The 13663-nt window shown below is 41.0% G+C and overlaps 1 protein-coding gene across 3 annotated transcripts in view; it reads right to left on the bottom strand.

Annotated features, from left to right (window-relative positions):
• The window catches only part of WIPF1 (WAS/WASL interacting protein family member 1), a 69776-nt gene extending 56546 nt beyond the window's left edge, over nucleotides 1–13230 (bottom strand). The window contains exon 1 of one of the 3 annotated variants that reach the window (XM_075180598.1): nucleotides 13105–13230. The gene's annotated coding sequence lies outside the window, so the exon portion shown is untranslated. Of the gene's footprint in view, nucleotides 1–12849; nucleotides 12945–13104 lie in introns of those variants that run through there. The other 2 variants (XM_075180602.1, XM_075180603.1) reach the window with 2 other exon arrangements.
• Between the last annotated feature and the right edge of the window lie 433 nt (nucleotides 13231–13663).

Raw genomic sequence — 13663 nt, 5'->3', positions numbered from 1 at the left:
CTGATTGGTTGCTATAGGCAACATCCCCACTTTTTCAAACTCACAGTTTAGTAAATCTAGCCCTATGTCTTTCTGCCATTTCATCTTGGTTGTTATCTTGCCAACTCAAAGTCAATCTTTCAAAAACAGAGCTAATAATATTCCCGCCAGCCAACAGAAGTTACCTACCTGACATTTCTATTTTTGTTGACAATATGATAATAAACCCTACCCCTCAAGCTCACTGGCTAGGTGTGATCCTTGGCTCCGAACTATGCTTTGTTCCCCACATCCAGTATTTCCAGAATACACATATATCTCATACAACACGCTGCAAAAACTTTAATGCAGGTGCTCATTATCTCCTGCATTGACTATTGTAATACCAACCTTATAGGTCTTCCCCAAAACAGACTCTCACCCCTACAATCTATTTTGCACACAGTGGCTAGATTTATTTTGTATGCAAATCACTCTTCCAATGCTGCTCCGCTCTATTAGTCTCTACATTGTTGCCGGCATTTTGTCGCGGGGGCGGGGCCAAAATGGCGCGATTGACCGCACCCTCCAACCACGCCCCCCTGCCTGGGATCTCCCGGATTTAACTTTTTAAAGGTTGGCAAGTATGACAACCTCATGTATCAAACTCCCATTGTCCTAGATTGTAAGCTTGCGAACAGGGCCCTCTTATCTTTCTGTCAGTCTGTAATACCCAGTCTGATTTTATTACTGTGCTTACCCCGTTGCAGGGGGAGCAATGGCTACGGGGCCGGCTACTGTAGTGTTCCACTGCTGTTTAATAATATAATTCGAAAAGCACAAACCAGCAAACTAGCAGACAACCAGAAATTTTATGCTTACAACGGACAGAAGACTGGAAGGGCAAGCTGATATCTGTAGCTCCACATCAGCAGGAGAGTCATTGGTTGCCTACCTCTAAGTCAAGACAGCCCTGACATAGGCCCCAAGCTAGGCTCTAAACTCTGTTAATTAGGAGCCTTTAAGGGCCCCTAAATTAATTACATAAAAAAGTAAAAATAACTGTGGTAAATTACCTACCCTAAGTAGGGCCAGAGCTACCATTAGACGAACCTAGGCGGAAGCCTAGAGCACCAATGGTTAGGGAGCACTTAACGCTGAATGAGTGACATGTTTTTAACGTGCCCACTGGCAATGTGGTGTTTGGCTATGATGTCACAACCATGCGCCACACTTCCAGTCCCACAAGGAGAGGACACAGCCACTACCTCCCTCCTTCTACGGTAAGCAGCGGGGTTGGGGGCGCAGCTTCTGACAAAAGGTGGGGAACCACCTAGCACACCCCTGGGGCTTGCACTGCCCCTGACCCCAAGTAACATCTTTTACTTAACACTTAAGTAATTCATGTGCATTATTTAAGGTGTTAAAGTAAGACCCTGCCAGTACTTAACAACCTTAAGAGTTCTCTGCTTTGACCACCAACATAATGTGGCATTTTGATGCCCCAAAATTCTTTGTATGACTGGCGATCTGGAGCAAAAAAACCTCAGTGGGTAACTTAACACTATGGAGCTAATGCAGATTTGGTAGCACAATTGGAGCAAAAAAACCAGCATAAATATAGCGTATTTCCGCCCACATGCAGAGCCGTAAAAGTCATCATCATCAGTGAGTATTTACACCTGCCCTCTAGCAGGTTCACAAATTATGCCACCTAGCTATATATGCGTGTTTCTGCAGGTCTGCAGGAGCTGCATTTACCGCACTTGGTCAAAATTAGAGTGCTCTTTCCCTCCCCAGGTGGGTGTAAGTGCCAGAATCATGCATGTTCGCATAGGCTCATATGCATGCATCCACTTTCCGGGCATGTGCAGAGCAATTATATGCTAGATACGCAACACAAACTTGTGCTTCACTTTTCATCAGTCGCTATGTCACTGGTGAGCGCTGCACTAACTGTGGGAGAGTATGAACATGAGAGATGAAAACGAGAATTATGAGGTGGAAAGGGACGGTAATGAGGGAGAAAGAGGGTAATGATGATGGATAGGAATGTACTATGGGACTGAAAGCACAGAGATGAATGTTTTCAGTTTCATTACTTCAATAACAAACAGTGCTATGGAGACCTTAAATGCATTAATGACCTCAGGTCTCCTTAATTTCAGCAGCAGAGTTTAAAGTATCTGAGCCATAGTTAGTTACCTCACGAATGCAACTATGCAGTTTATGAATCCTTCTTTCACTTTACTTCATCAGAGGATGAAATCATTGTGAAAACAGACATCATGTGAGGAGGCGAGCTCCTGAGCAGCCTCTGGGGAATACATGGCATTAATACAGTCATAGGAGGAAGGAAATGGGGTTGTGGGAAAGATTGCAAATCAGCAGAAACAGTAAGACATGATCAATTGTTACATGAAATAAGCTGGAAAAGGACCTCACTATCATATACCACAGGCGTGAAAGTTACTGCCTCCAGCACAGCCATTTGTATTATAACAACTGACAAAACAATCTGGTGTTCAAAGAAAGTTGGAGAATGAGGGTCCAGCAATCAATTAAAAAGCTTGGGCAAGTTAATTGCCATTGGGACCATAAAAGACATCAAATCTATCCAGCTGTTGATGAACCACAGTTCCCAGCATGCACTGTTATCCAATAATGTTTAATTAGAGAAGTTTCTTGTTTCTGACATTTAAAAAGTTCAAATATACTTCTGTTATAAAAAAAAGAAAAGTGTTTATTTAGTTAGTAGGTTTTTGTCTCCTGTGTACAGCACTTTCCTGGCATCTTATGTAAATATTTAGCACTATTTTGAACAAAATCTTAGCTCTGTTTTTTTTGTGAACTTCTGTAAACTTTGGGCTCATGCTTTGGTGTTATGCTACTGTTTTTATTACAACAGCAAAGCTAAAAAGAGATTGGCAACTAGTACAAAATAATAACATTACAATGTAATTACTAATTGTTTTAATTGTTGTAAATGTAATGCCCTGTCACTGCGTGTGGTCCTGGGGTTGCATAAGTGGGTAATGCAGCTCATCTCTGCCTGGCTAGCTCTTGGGACCAGAAGGTCATTCTGTCTCAGCAGTGTTTCACTCAGTCCTCCTCTGCCGGGGTGACATCACTCACTTGGCTCTGACACTTACTTGATACTGTTCGCTTAACTTCTTTAATGTATGCTGCCTATTTTACTTTGTTGTTTTTACCATTTTTGCCTGTATTTGTGGTACAATTGTTATCAATGTCTTTAAAACTTAATAAATAAAAATTATATAATGTATGCTGCCTCTCCGCTCTCAGCAGGATTTCTCTGAGTCTACTCACTCAGATGCTGTGTTTCTCAGTCATACCGTTATATTCTGAGGCCATGCGGAACATTCCCCCTGGATAAGCTCCCCTGTCCATCATACAGTCACAATCTGAGATAATTTCTCCCTCAGATCTGTCCCACTTCACCCATATTCTCTCTGTAATGATGTAAGTCGGGCCTCGTGGAAGCAGGCCTGCTTCCCAGATTACATGGAGGATCCCAGGACCTCCTTCCCTGCACCCCGGGTCCCTGGCTGTCAGTCTCCTACCACAAAGGTTCTGATCTGCTCATACCAGCCTTATATTGCTAATTGTAATCGTTCCTGGTGTGTCTCCTCTGGGTCCTAGTGCCATAGATACTGTTACCAGCAGTGGTGAATGACAACATAGTTGGCTACTCTCCCAGAATGTCCAGGAGACTCCCAAATTTCTGGGAGTCCTCCCAGACTCCCGGGAGAGCAGGGCAACCTCCCGGTTACCGGTTATTTCTTTACTTAAATCGTGGGGGATGTGGCTTAGGACGCCATTCGTGTTTCATCGTGACACCGCCCCCTGCTGTAATAGGTTAGAAAATGTGATGTTAGTTTAGGGAGCGAGACCCAGAAACCCCCCCTGCGTGCGCCACTGCCAATCTCCCGGAGCACAACTTGCCAAAGTTGGCAAATATAAATAACAATGCCAGAGGGGGCATTACATAAACAATCTGTTTTCAAAATGCCTATTTTAGAAAACACTCGGATGACACAGTTACCCCTTGGGAGATTTTGAGTTGATGATGATGATGATTGCTGTATATTTACCCCAGACGCAGCTACGCTAGGTTTAAGAAAGTACTTGACTAAAGATGAATGTAACTTAAAATTCAAATGAGAAAACGTAAGAGTGCAGACGCATTTTGAGCAGTCAAAAACAGACATCTTTTACATTCAACTCACCACTTATGTATCTAACAGCGGATAAAGAGAGGACAAGGTATTTAGCAATGGTTTACTAGTCAAGAGTGGGTATTTTTTGATGAGGGAATTATTCACTTTCCAAAATCTGGTTTGTGAAGAGGAAACTGATGATGAAATGGTCACATCTAAATCCCATTGATTGAAGTAGAAGATTCAAATGATGAGTGTGTGTTACGGTCCGTTCACTTGCATCATATAGTCCGCAACATATGGTAGGTAAAATAAGTGCATGAGTATAGATAATATCTCACCATTGTATATCTGTTTCACACCAACGTCGCCTATATGTTCCAAATGTCATAATTACACAAGCAAATGGTCTCTAATACTCTAATGTATCAAAAAATATAACATATATAGATTTTGTTTTCTGGTTTCCTGTCACATAAGAGCCCATTTTGTTTTAGTTATTATCATTCTTAAGTGTTTTCCAAAAAAGATGCACAAGAAAAACTATGGCTGTGTTTTCACTTTTCACAAAGTTTAGTTGTCCACAGAATGATGTCAACATTCTTTACCTTCCTGTTATGTGAGAGAGACATGTTTACCAAAAAGAAGAAACAACAAAAAATTAGCACATGGGCACTAAAACTGTCACTAATCATGTCTGTGAGATAAAAAAAACCCGGAGGCGCTTATCAAAACTGTACATGTTTGCAATAAAGTTGTGCTCATGGATGGACATTGTGCAGTAAACAACTTGTATTAAGCCTACTGAGGGACACTGCAGACAAGGGCTTGTCTCCGGTCCTTAGGGCACATTCATCCAAGAAACGCGTGGGTTTGCGGGCCGAGATGGAGGCGTCTGCAGGTTTGACGCAGTGTGAAAGGAGGAGTGCAAAGTCCGATGAGAAGAGTGCAGAGTCTGAAAGGAGTTGGATGGATCCTTGCAGAGTGCATGAGTGCTCCTACCTTTCAACCAAATTCCAAAACGAGATTTCAAGGCACACCTTCGAAAAATGTATTAAAAACTTATAAAAGCGCAAAGGTGACACACAAGGCTGCCATCAGAAATTTGGGACCAGGTACAAATGAAATAGGATGGGCCAGGGAAGTGAAGCTTGCTCTCGCCAGGATTACCAGCAGGGCCACTTTAACAACATTACGGGACCCTGGGCAAAAGGGGTTAGACTGAGTGGCCCGGGGGAGCGATGCCCCCCGGCCCAGCCCGCCTCTGGTGCCCAATGGGAAAGACAGCCCTGATCACCAGCAGGCCCCCTGGTGAGTCTGTGCCCATGACATTAGTATCCCCTCAACCCCCCCCTCCGCCATCGGGGGCGGGGGGGGGGGGGTAGAGAGGGTACTAATGTCTTTATAAAAACAGTTCCAATGATTTCTCACCCATGAACCATTAAAGTTAGCAGTGTTTAATAAAAGTGTAAATGTAAGTGGAGTGGGCCTACAGTGGTAGTAGGTCTTAGGTGACGTTTCACTACAGGTGCCTGTAAACCCACAAAGTTAGGCATAAATTGATTTTCCAGGGGCTGTTTTAAGAAATAGGAAGGAAGGCGCTCTTGTGCAAATAAAGAAGACGTGCGGTTTATAAACGAGCCTCACTATGTCTGAAATGGTTGATAACAGAAAGCAACAGCTTACACTCTGATACATTCTAAATATAAGCTCAATGTCAAAGGTCTCAATACGAGGTCCTGATTATCCAATAAGCTGACTATGGCGCATTGGGAAATTGTGGGGAAAGGCATAAACTGAAGTTCTTTTTAAAATATAAGACAACAGTTGTCCTCCAAAATAATAATAAAACATCAAAAAAATGTAGTAAGGGTTTAATCTTGTCATATTCCCCTGGTAAAGGCTGAAGACAATGAGTTATCCTTGGACAGGAGCTTGAGGATAAGCGAGTATGAGAGACAATGACAGCGACAGCCGCAGGCATGACAGCTCCCTCCGCCGTGGGTGAAGGATGAATTTGAATTTAGCTACAGCTGATTAGCATGGTGTGCAGAGCTAGTGGGTGCTACGGGCGTATTAGCCTAGGGCAGCCTGAACCATGCTAAATACCATACTTACCAACTTTAGAAAGTTGGTTTCCGGGAGCCTGCCGGGGGAGGTGGGCGTGATGGGGGCGGGGCTCCATAATGTGCCCCTTTTTGGGGCCGCCCCCGTGAAGTAATGACGCAAACGCGTCATTTGACAGCGGGGGGCGGGGCCAAACGCAGCGATTCACCGGGGATCACAGCGTTTGGGACCTAATTAGGAAGTGGGCACTTCCTAGTGAAGTGGGCAGATCCGGGAGATTGCCACACTCTCCTGGGAGTCCATGAGACTCTCGCAAAATTCGGGAGTCTCCCGGACATTCCGGGAGAGTTGGCAAGTATGCTAAATACTGTCAGTTTTGATAATGAATCAACTTGTATTTTAGGTTTCAGAGACTCTAAGGGAAATAATTGAAACTTAAAGAGTGTACATGTTACATATCAAGGACCACTGAACATAAATTGCAAATTGCTTCATATAAAGGACTAGGAACTTTCAGAAATAGATATGTAAAATTTTCAGAAGTAAGTATATTTTTCATTGTGGTTTGGTAATGGGGTAGACAATTTTCCTCTAGGGCCCCCAGCCATTAAGATAAACATTGTAGTGTCTGACATCTTAACAGAACCTGCATCAACCTGCAGGTTGTTGTCCCTTTAAGTCGCTTAAGAGCACTACAATGGTTGCCACAGGAAAGTCCACAGCTGCCTAAAAAAAGCAGCTGTGAATTTCCACCCAGCTGCCCTGGCACTATCCATAGGCATTGTGGGTTGTGACTGTTAATTGGAATGATGTGTTGCATCCAGTGACACCCTCCAGCAGCTGCCTTGTTTTCTCTGTATTACACTAGCAGGATGAGCCACCACACTATAATGAACTGTATGTTACGTGTATACTGATAATACAGTCTAAATCTCAGTGTGATCCTTCGGCCAAAGGTAGTGCTTTGCAGAACACACTCTATGGCAAAAACTTAAGAGCCTATTTATCATTACCTGTCTCGCAAAGACAAAACCGTATGGTGCATAAAAACTGCTGCTGAGGCAGCTGAGCGTATTGGCCCAGAGCGGTAAGAGTTACTTACTGCTTTACCTGGCCTGTCTCCATCATTGTCTGCATGCACCAACTGGCGAGTGGCTCACACATGCTCAGTGCAACTGAAGGCCCAGAATATAACTTTTAGTTCCATTGCTATAAAAACTAAATAAAAAATAATTTGTTTTATATACATTTTATCTAACGACTGATTTTTGCCCCTAAAGATAATATTTTATCTCCGCAACTTCACATATATGTGGAACTATCTGTTCCACCATGAAACTCAATCTCTACCACATATAGTCTCGATGCCTAACATATACATTTCCTTGGGCAACATAACATATAACCAAATGTCACCAAATACAGGGTGTTCGGAAAGTCACTGTGCACTTTTCATAAAGTAGTGAAAACAGTGGAGAATTGAAGCAGTGGAGAAGTTGCCCAATCATCATTGAGGTAACATTTCTAATTTGCATATTATAAAATTATACGGAGCAGCTGATTGGTTGCCATGGGCAACTTCTCCACTGTTTTCACTACCTAAGCCAACAAATTACAGCTCAATAACATAACAGCATTGTGTCAAAACATGCAATCCTATGCAACAGTATATACTGCATACCACCATATGACGATATACCCTGTAGGCTGCAATATAATCGCCCAATGCTTTATACAGAGCATCATGCCGCAATACACACCCAATACCACAAAAAACATCCCAAGGGCACCCCTAGGGGAATTTTCCAGCTGCTCAGAAACTCCATAACACTTGAATCATGACAGTTCTGTGGTTTATATGGAGGAAATAGCTTCAAGGACCCTTCTCCTCCTGTCTGCATTAAAAATACTATAACAGTCTGGGGTCTAATACTCATTTTTGTGGGATTTGCCAATGTTTTAATAAACAATGGCTTCAACAAAATGGCCACCATGATTGTTCTCACTTTTGGTTCTAGTGTTTCTGTCACTTTAGAGAAAAGTAAAATGCAGTAAAAAAAAAGTTATGCGTGATATTCTGCAGTTTTCTTGGCTGCTGAGAGTGATGTGAAGAACTAAGTGTGTTACTGTACCACTAACTGAATTTTTATTTTATTTACTTGGTTGTGAGTGGGAGATTAGTATTCCTTTCATTGTATTACATCATCATCATCATTTATTTATAAAACGCCAGCAAGTTCCGTAGAGCTTTACAATTGGGAACTAACACAGACACAAAATATTCCTGCTTCATACAAAGAAAATAGGATCCGCTCTCTGATTGCTCCATCAGCATATAAATCAATGCTGATGGTACAGATCAGTTGTACCTTGATAAAGACCCGAGATGCCAGGTTTGAAACGCGTCGGGTAGAAGGGACTTAAGCAAGCAGTATTTCTGACCCAGATGAGAAGGGAGGGACAGCAGTTTCTAACCCGTGACAATTATTACTGCACGCTGATTACTCCACATCATTCTGCTAGGTGTGACCTTGCTGCTGTTAACACAGGATTTCACTATTAGTAATGTTAAGATACTATTACATGGAACCTATATGTTTTAATTTATTATTATATTCTGCATGTGTATGACTAATAAACTGATGCTTTTAAGGACTACATAGTATATTTTGATATGCCTTCCGTTTCCCATGCAGGCCAAATAAAAGCAAGTGATCGGGAGAAGTGCATTCGAGATGGAGAAATCAACTCAGTCGATGTTAATTATGTTTAAGCATTCAGCTGCAGGACTATAGAGTAAACGTATGGAAAAAGGCGTGAACCCTGGCTTTAAATAACAACATTCTCCATTAATAAGAATTGATTCGATGTGTTTTACACGTCAAAAGTGAATACTTTATTAAAGGACGTGTTATTCAGATCTGTCTTTGACAATACTGTTTGAGTATTTTGGGAACATATCATCATCATCATCATCATTTATTTATATAGCGCCAACATATTCCGCAGCGCTTTACAAATGGGGACAAACACAGTAAACTAATAAACAAACTGGGTAAAACAGACAGAGGTGAGAAGGCCCTGCTCGCAAGCTTACAATCTATGGAACAATGGGAGTTTGATACATGAGGATACGTCTACATTTTTCATTTCGGTCCAGCCAGACTGCAAAGGTAAAAGTGACTCATAAGCTAAATGATCCTGTCACACAACAACGCTGGTCAGGGGGTAGTTGTGTGAAATTGTGTAACGGGTGGTAATAGGGTAAGAGGGTGGTTGAGGAATATTATAGGCTTGTCTGAAGAGGTGGGTTTTCAGAGAACGCTTGAAAGTTTGTAGACCAGAGGAGAGTCTTATTGTGCGAGGGAGAGAATTCCATAGAGTGGTGCACATTTCCAGCTCATTTGGTTTAGAATATAAAGAATATTTAGAATACTGAAAAGAGGTTCCGCAAAAAGTATCTGTTCACAGCACACTATTTGTTACTGTACACCAGTGATGGACAACATGCGGCCCTCTGGCTTTCAAATGGACAACACAGAGGAAGAACGCAGTGCCCTCCCTCCGGGTATACCGCGCCACCTCTCTGCACTATACAGAGAAGCTCACATGACATAGAAGTCGGCTGCCAGGTAAGGCCCGGCTGTTGCTCACCACTGCTGTACACAATACAGACAGTTATCAGACATCCCTAGTGCTGCTGGAGAGAACATGGTGGTTATATATTTAATAAACAAGATCTACAGACATATTGATTCATCTCTCCACATTTCCATTATGTACTATTGTATTTTTTCTCCTTTTCCTTCTATGTTATCATCGATTCAGAGAGCTTTATGCACCATTATTATTGGACATTTAATGAATCATGCATGGTTGCTTATGGAAAAAGGACGCTCCCACAAAGAATTTCCTGTGGAATAACAAATGAATTGGGGATTGATTTGAAAGAGAACGATAAACTTCTTCTTGTCCCTCTAAGAAGTTGTGACTAAGATCAAATAGAATGGTATATGTATGAGATAATATACACATTTCTATATCACATGCCAATAGTGTATCTACACCTATTTTATTCATGATATGCTCCTGTGACTTATATATTTTTTATTATATGTTTCTATATAGAGTGAAGTGGCACTCATACATATATCACGTTTCCTTCCACACTCCAAAAACATACTAGTAGGTTAATTGGCTGCTAGTAAATTGACCCTAATCTATGTGTATGTGTGGGTGTGTGTGTGTTAGGGAATTTAGATTGTAAGCTCCAATGGAGCAGGGACTGATGTGAGTGAGTTCTCTGTACAGCGCTGCGGAATTAGTGGCGCTATATAAATAAATAAATGATGATGATGATGATGATGTTAGGGAATTTAGACTGTAAGCTCCAATGGAGCAGGGACTGATGTGAATGAGCTCTCGGTACAGCGCTGCGGAATCAGTGGTGCTATATAAATAAATGGTGATGATGATGATAGATAAGAAGTACACTGAGGGTAGATCTCCATAGAGTCTACAGAGTCACAATCTTTTCAGCCGATGGTTACGACAGATGTAGAGCACAAATCTGAAGGTTAGTCTTGTAAAATGTGTGTAGTGTGTACAGATGAATCTGCATCTGATCGTGACTTTCAATCGCTGGTAAAAATCGTTAACGATATTGCATCGGGAGACATTTTCTGAATTGTGTACCCAGCCTAAATTACATGATGAAAGCAAATGTCTGCTTGTTTGCTATAGTTTTAGTGTAAACATGCATCTAAATGCAATATTAGAAAATAACCCTCTGGTTAATTATTAACAGGGTTGGATTTTGTTTCTGACTGAGCCGCACCATAACCAACTTCTCTCAATGCCATAGCTCTCCATGACTTCAACCCATATTGCATCCTATGTATATATAATAGTATAAATGAGAAAAATTACAGATGTTATTGTTTAAATATTTGGCTTGTGTAAATAAATGGTTAATTCATAAAATAAATAATTCAAAATTATAATGTGCAAATCCCGCAGAACGTCATCCCTGCGGCCCTATGCCTGGGCCAAAGTAAATGTTCTACACATCCAGGCCTGCTTGCTAATATTGCTCAAATGAGCAGACATCAGCCTTTGGCTTCAGTCTTCTGGACAAAACCATGTTACAATGCAAGGGGTGCAAATTAGTATTCTGTTTTGCACATAAGTTAAATACTGACTGTTTTTTCATGTAGCACACAAATACTTGATAGCTTATTTGTACACTGAAATTTAAAGTTGATATTTGTGTGCTACATAAAAAAACAGGCAGTATTTAACTTATGTGCAAAACAGAATACTAATTTGCACCCCTTGCATTGTAACATGGTTTTGTCCAGGAAACTGAAATAAGAAGTTTCTCAAGTTAAGATCCTTAATGAATCAGGCCCTAGGACTTTTCCAGGGACAAGCATTCCAGCAAAATCTCCAAAACCAAAGAGTGTCTGATAATTATGTTCTAGATCAGTGTTTTCTAATATGTATATGAATAGGGCCACATACAGTATAAGTTGTCACTATGTGCTTGCAGGCTGAATAGAATTAAAAATAAATTCATATAATATGGCCTATGTAGGCTGTCATTGGAGACCACAAAAATGCATGCTAGGACCATGCGGCCTATAGCCGCATTTGGACAGTCCTCTCTAAAGCACTGCTGTCAAAGTGTCTGTCAAAGATGTGGCATATGTAATATCAATATTGTATATATCAAATACTATTGTAATGTCTGTACATGTTGTCAGGATAGGTTTGGATCCTGCAAAGGGTTTTAGGCCTGCATCTGACCTAGTGGCCACCAGCTGGAGAGCTCTGCTGTGGAGCATCTTATTAAGAGCTTGTCTTACAACCCAGTCAGCCACACGCCACACACGTTTCGTAATAATATAGGTTTCAGTTAGATTTCTCACATGACTACACAAAGAAAATAGGAAACCACTTATGCTTCACAGAGATAAGTATCACTACACTGTCTGTTGCATAGCCTCTAGGGATGTAAAACCAGTCGAGATTTGTTAATGAGTACATAATGGCAAGTATAATAAAATAATATTAGAAACAAAAAGTTAATCTAAACAACAAAAAAAAAAACAAACAAACATGTCAGTAATCCATATTCATAGTTGTAGTATTGACAAGCTCAAATTCCAGACCCATTACAAACCTTAACTGAGTTCACCATTCAAAAAAGGAAAATCCATACATGTTTAACACAAGAGCTAAGCCACCTGCGGCACGCTTGCTGTCGTGGAACTACAGGTCTCAGCATGCACTATTATTATCATTTATTTATATAGCGCCACTAATTCTGCAGCACTATCACCAAACTATTTAGCAGGGCTTAATGAGGTTTAAAGTTTCACCTGGATGCTGCCTGAGCTTGATCTATAATGGTGTTAGATCCAAAGCAAGGCTAATTGCATAGTAAATGAACTGTCACACTGCCAATAAACTAGATAATTTGCATCCTCTATACCCACATTGAATAACAGATGTCTCACTGAAAACATGGGTTAAAATCAGCAGAAAGAATCAGAAGAGATAATGCAAATAACAAAATAACAACAGACATCTGAAAAAAAAGGGCTGTTAGTATGTCAATAAACACATTAATGTGACTTACAGGGTACTGAGCAAGTGACAAGAAGTCAGTTGCCAAATACCTACTGTTCTACAGAGGATCTCCTGATCTGGCCTGATAAACGTGCCTTAGCTGATGGTTAGCGCTAGATGACATGGCAGTGCAAGTGAACTAGCATAAAAGAGAAGAATAATGCCAAGGATCTGACAGCCCGGCTGTATTAACATCTGAAAGCCACACCCAGCCCAGCATATCTTAGACCTCAGACAAGTCGCTCAGTGCCTTGTTGTCACTTACTGGCAAGCAGGGAAGATAGATGGGGACTTTTTCCAGAATTTGATGTGCTCTCTCTGATTGTCCCAGGCACCGGCAGTTCTGTCTTCTTGTTTTCCAGACTTCTCCCAGAGTTGAGAAAAAAAAAAAATTCTGACTTCCCCTCAGTCCGGAAACATTGAAGTGATGCAACAGTTCCCACATGTGGCTGCTTCTGAACTAGCTTGCTCTCTAAAACCCTATTATTGTGCAGAAAACTCAGCTGCTGCTGCACATGCAGAAGAAAAAGAGAGAAAAAAATATAGGTAGAGACAGGGTTATTACAATTAACAGTTATACTTAAAAGTTGCAGATTTAGTTGTCACTATAGTATTAAAAATGTGACCCTAGAAATGTTTTAAAATATTGACCAACTATGTACTCTGTACTGAGCATATAATTGTTCTATAAGTTGCTAAAGTTCTATAACTTGCTAAAGTGGAGTAAATGCAAACAAATTCCATTAAGACCTTCAGTAAACAACAAAGCTTCTTATTCAGCCAGCTTCTTTTTCACTTCTTATTCATGCTCCAGCTTCTTATTC

This window comes from Mixophyes fleayi, chromosome 7 (genome assembly GCF_038048845.1).
Source record: "Mixophyes fleayi isolate aMixFle1 chromosome 7, aMixFle1.hap1, whole genome shotgun sequence".
NCBI lineage: Eukaryota > Metazoa > Chordata > Amphibia > Anura > Limnodynastidae > Mixophyes > Mixophyes fleayi.
This window is presented reverse-complemented; position numbering and strand designations above follow the sequence as displayed.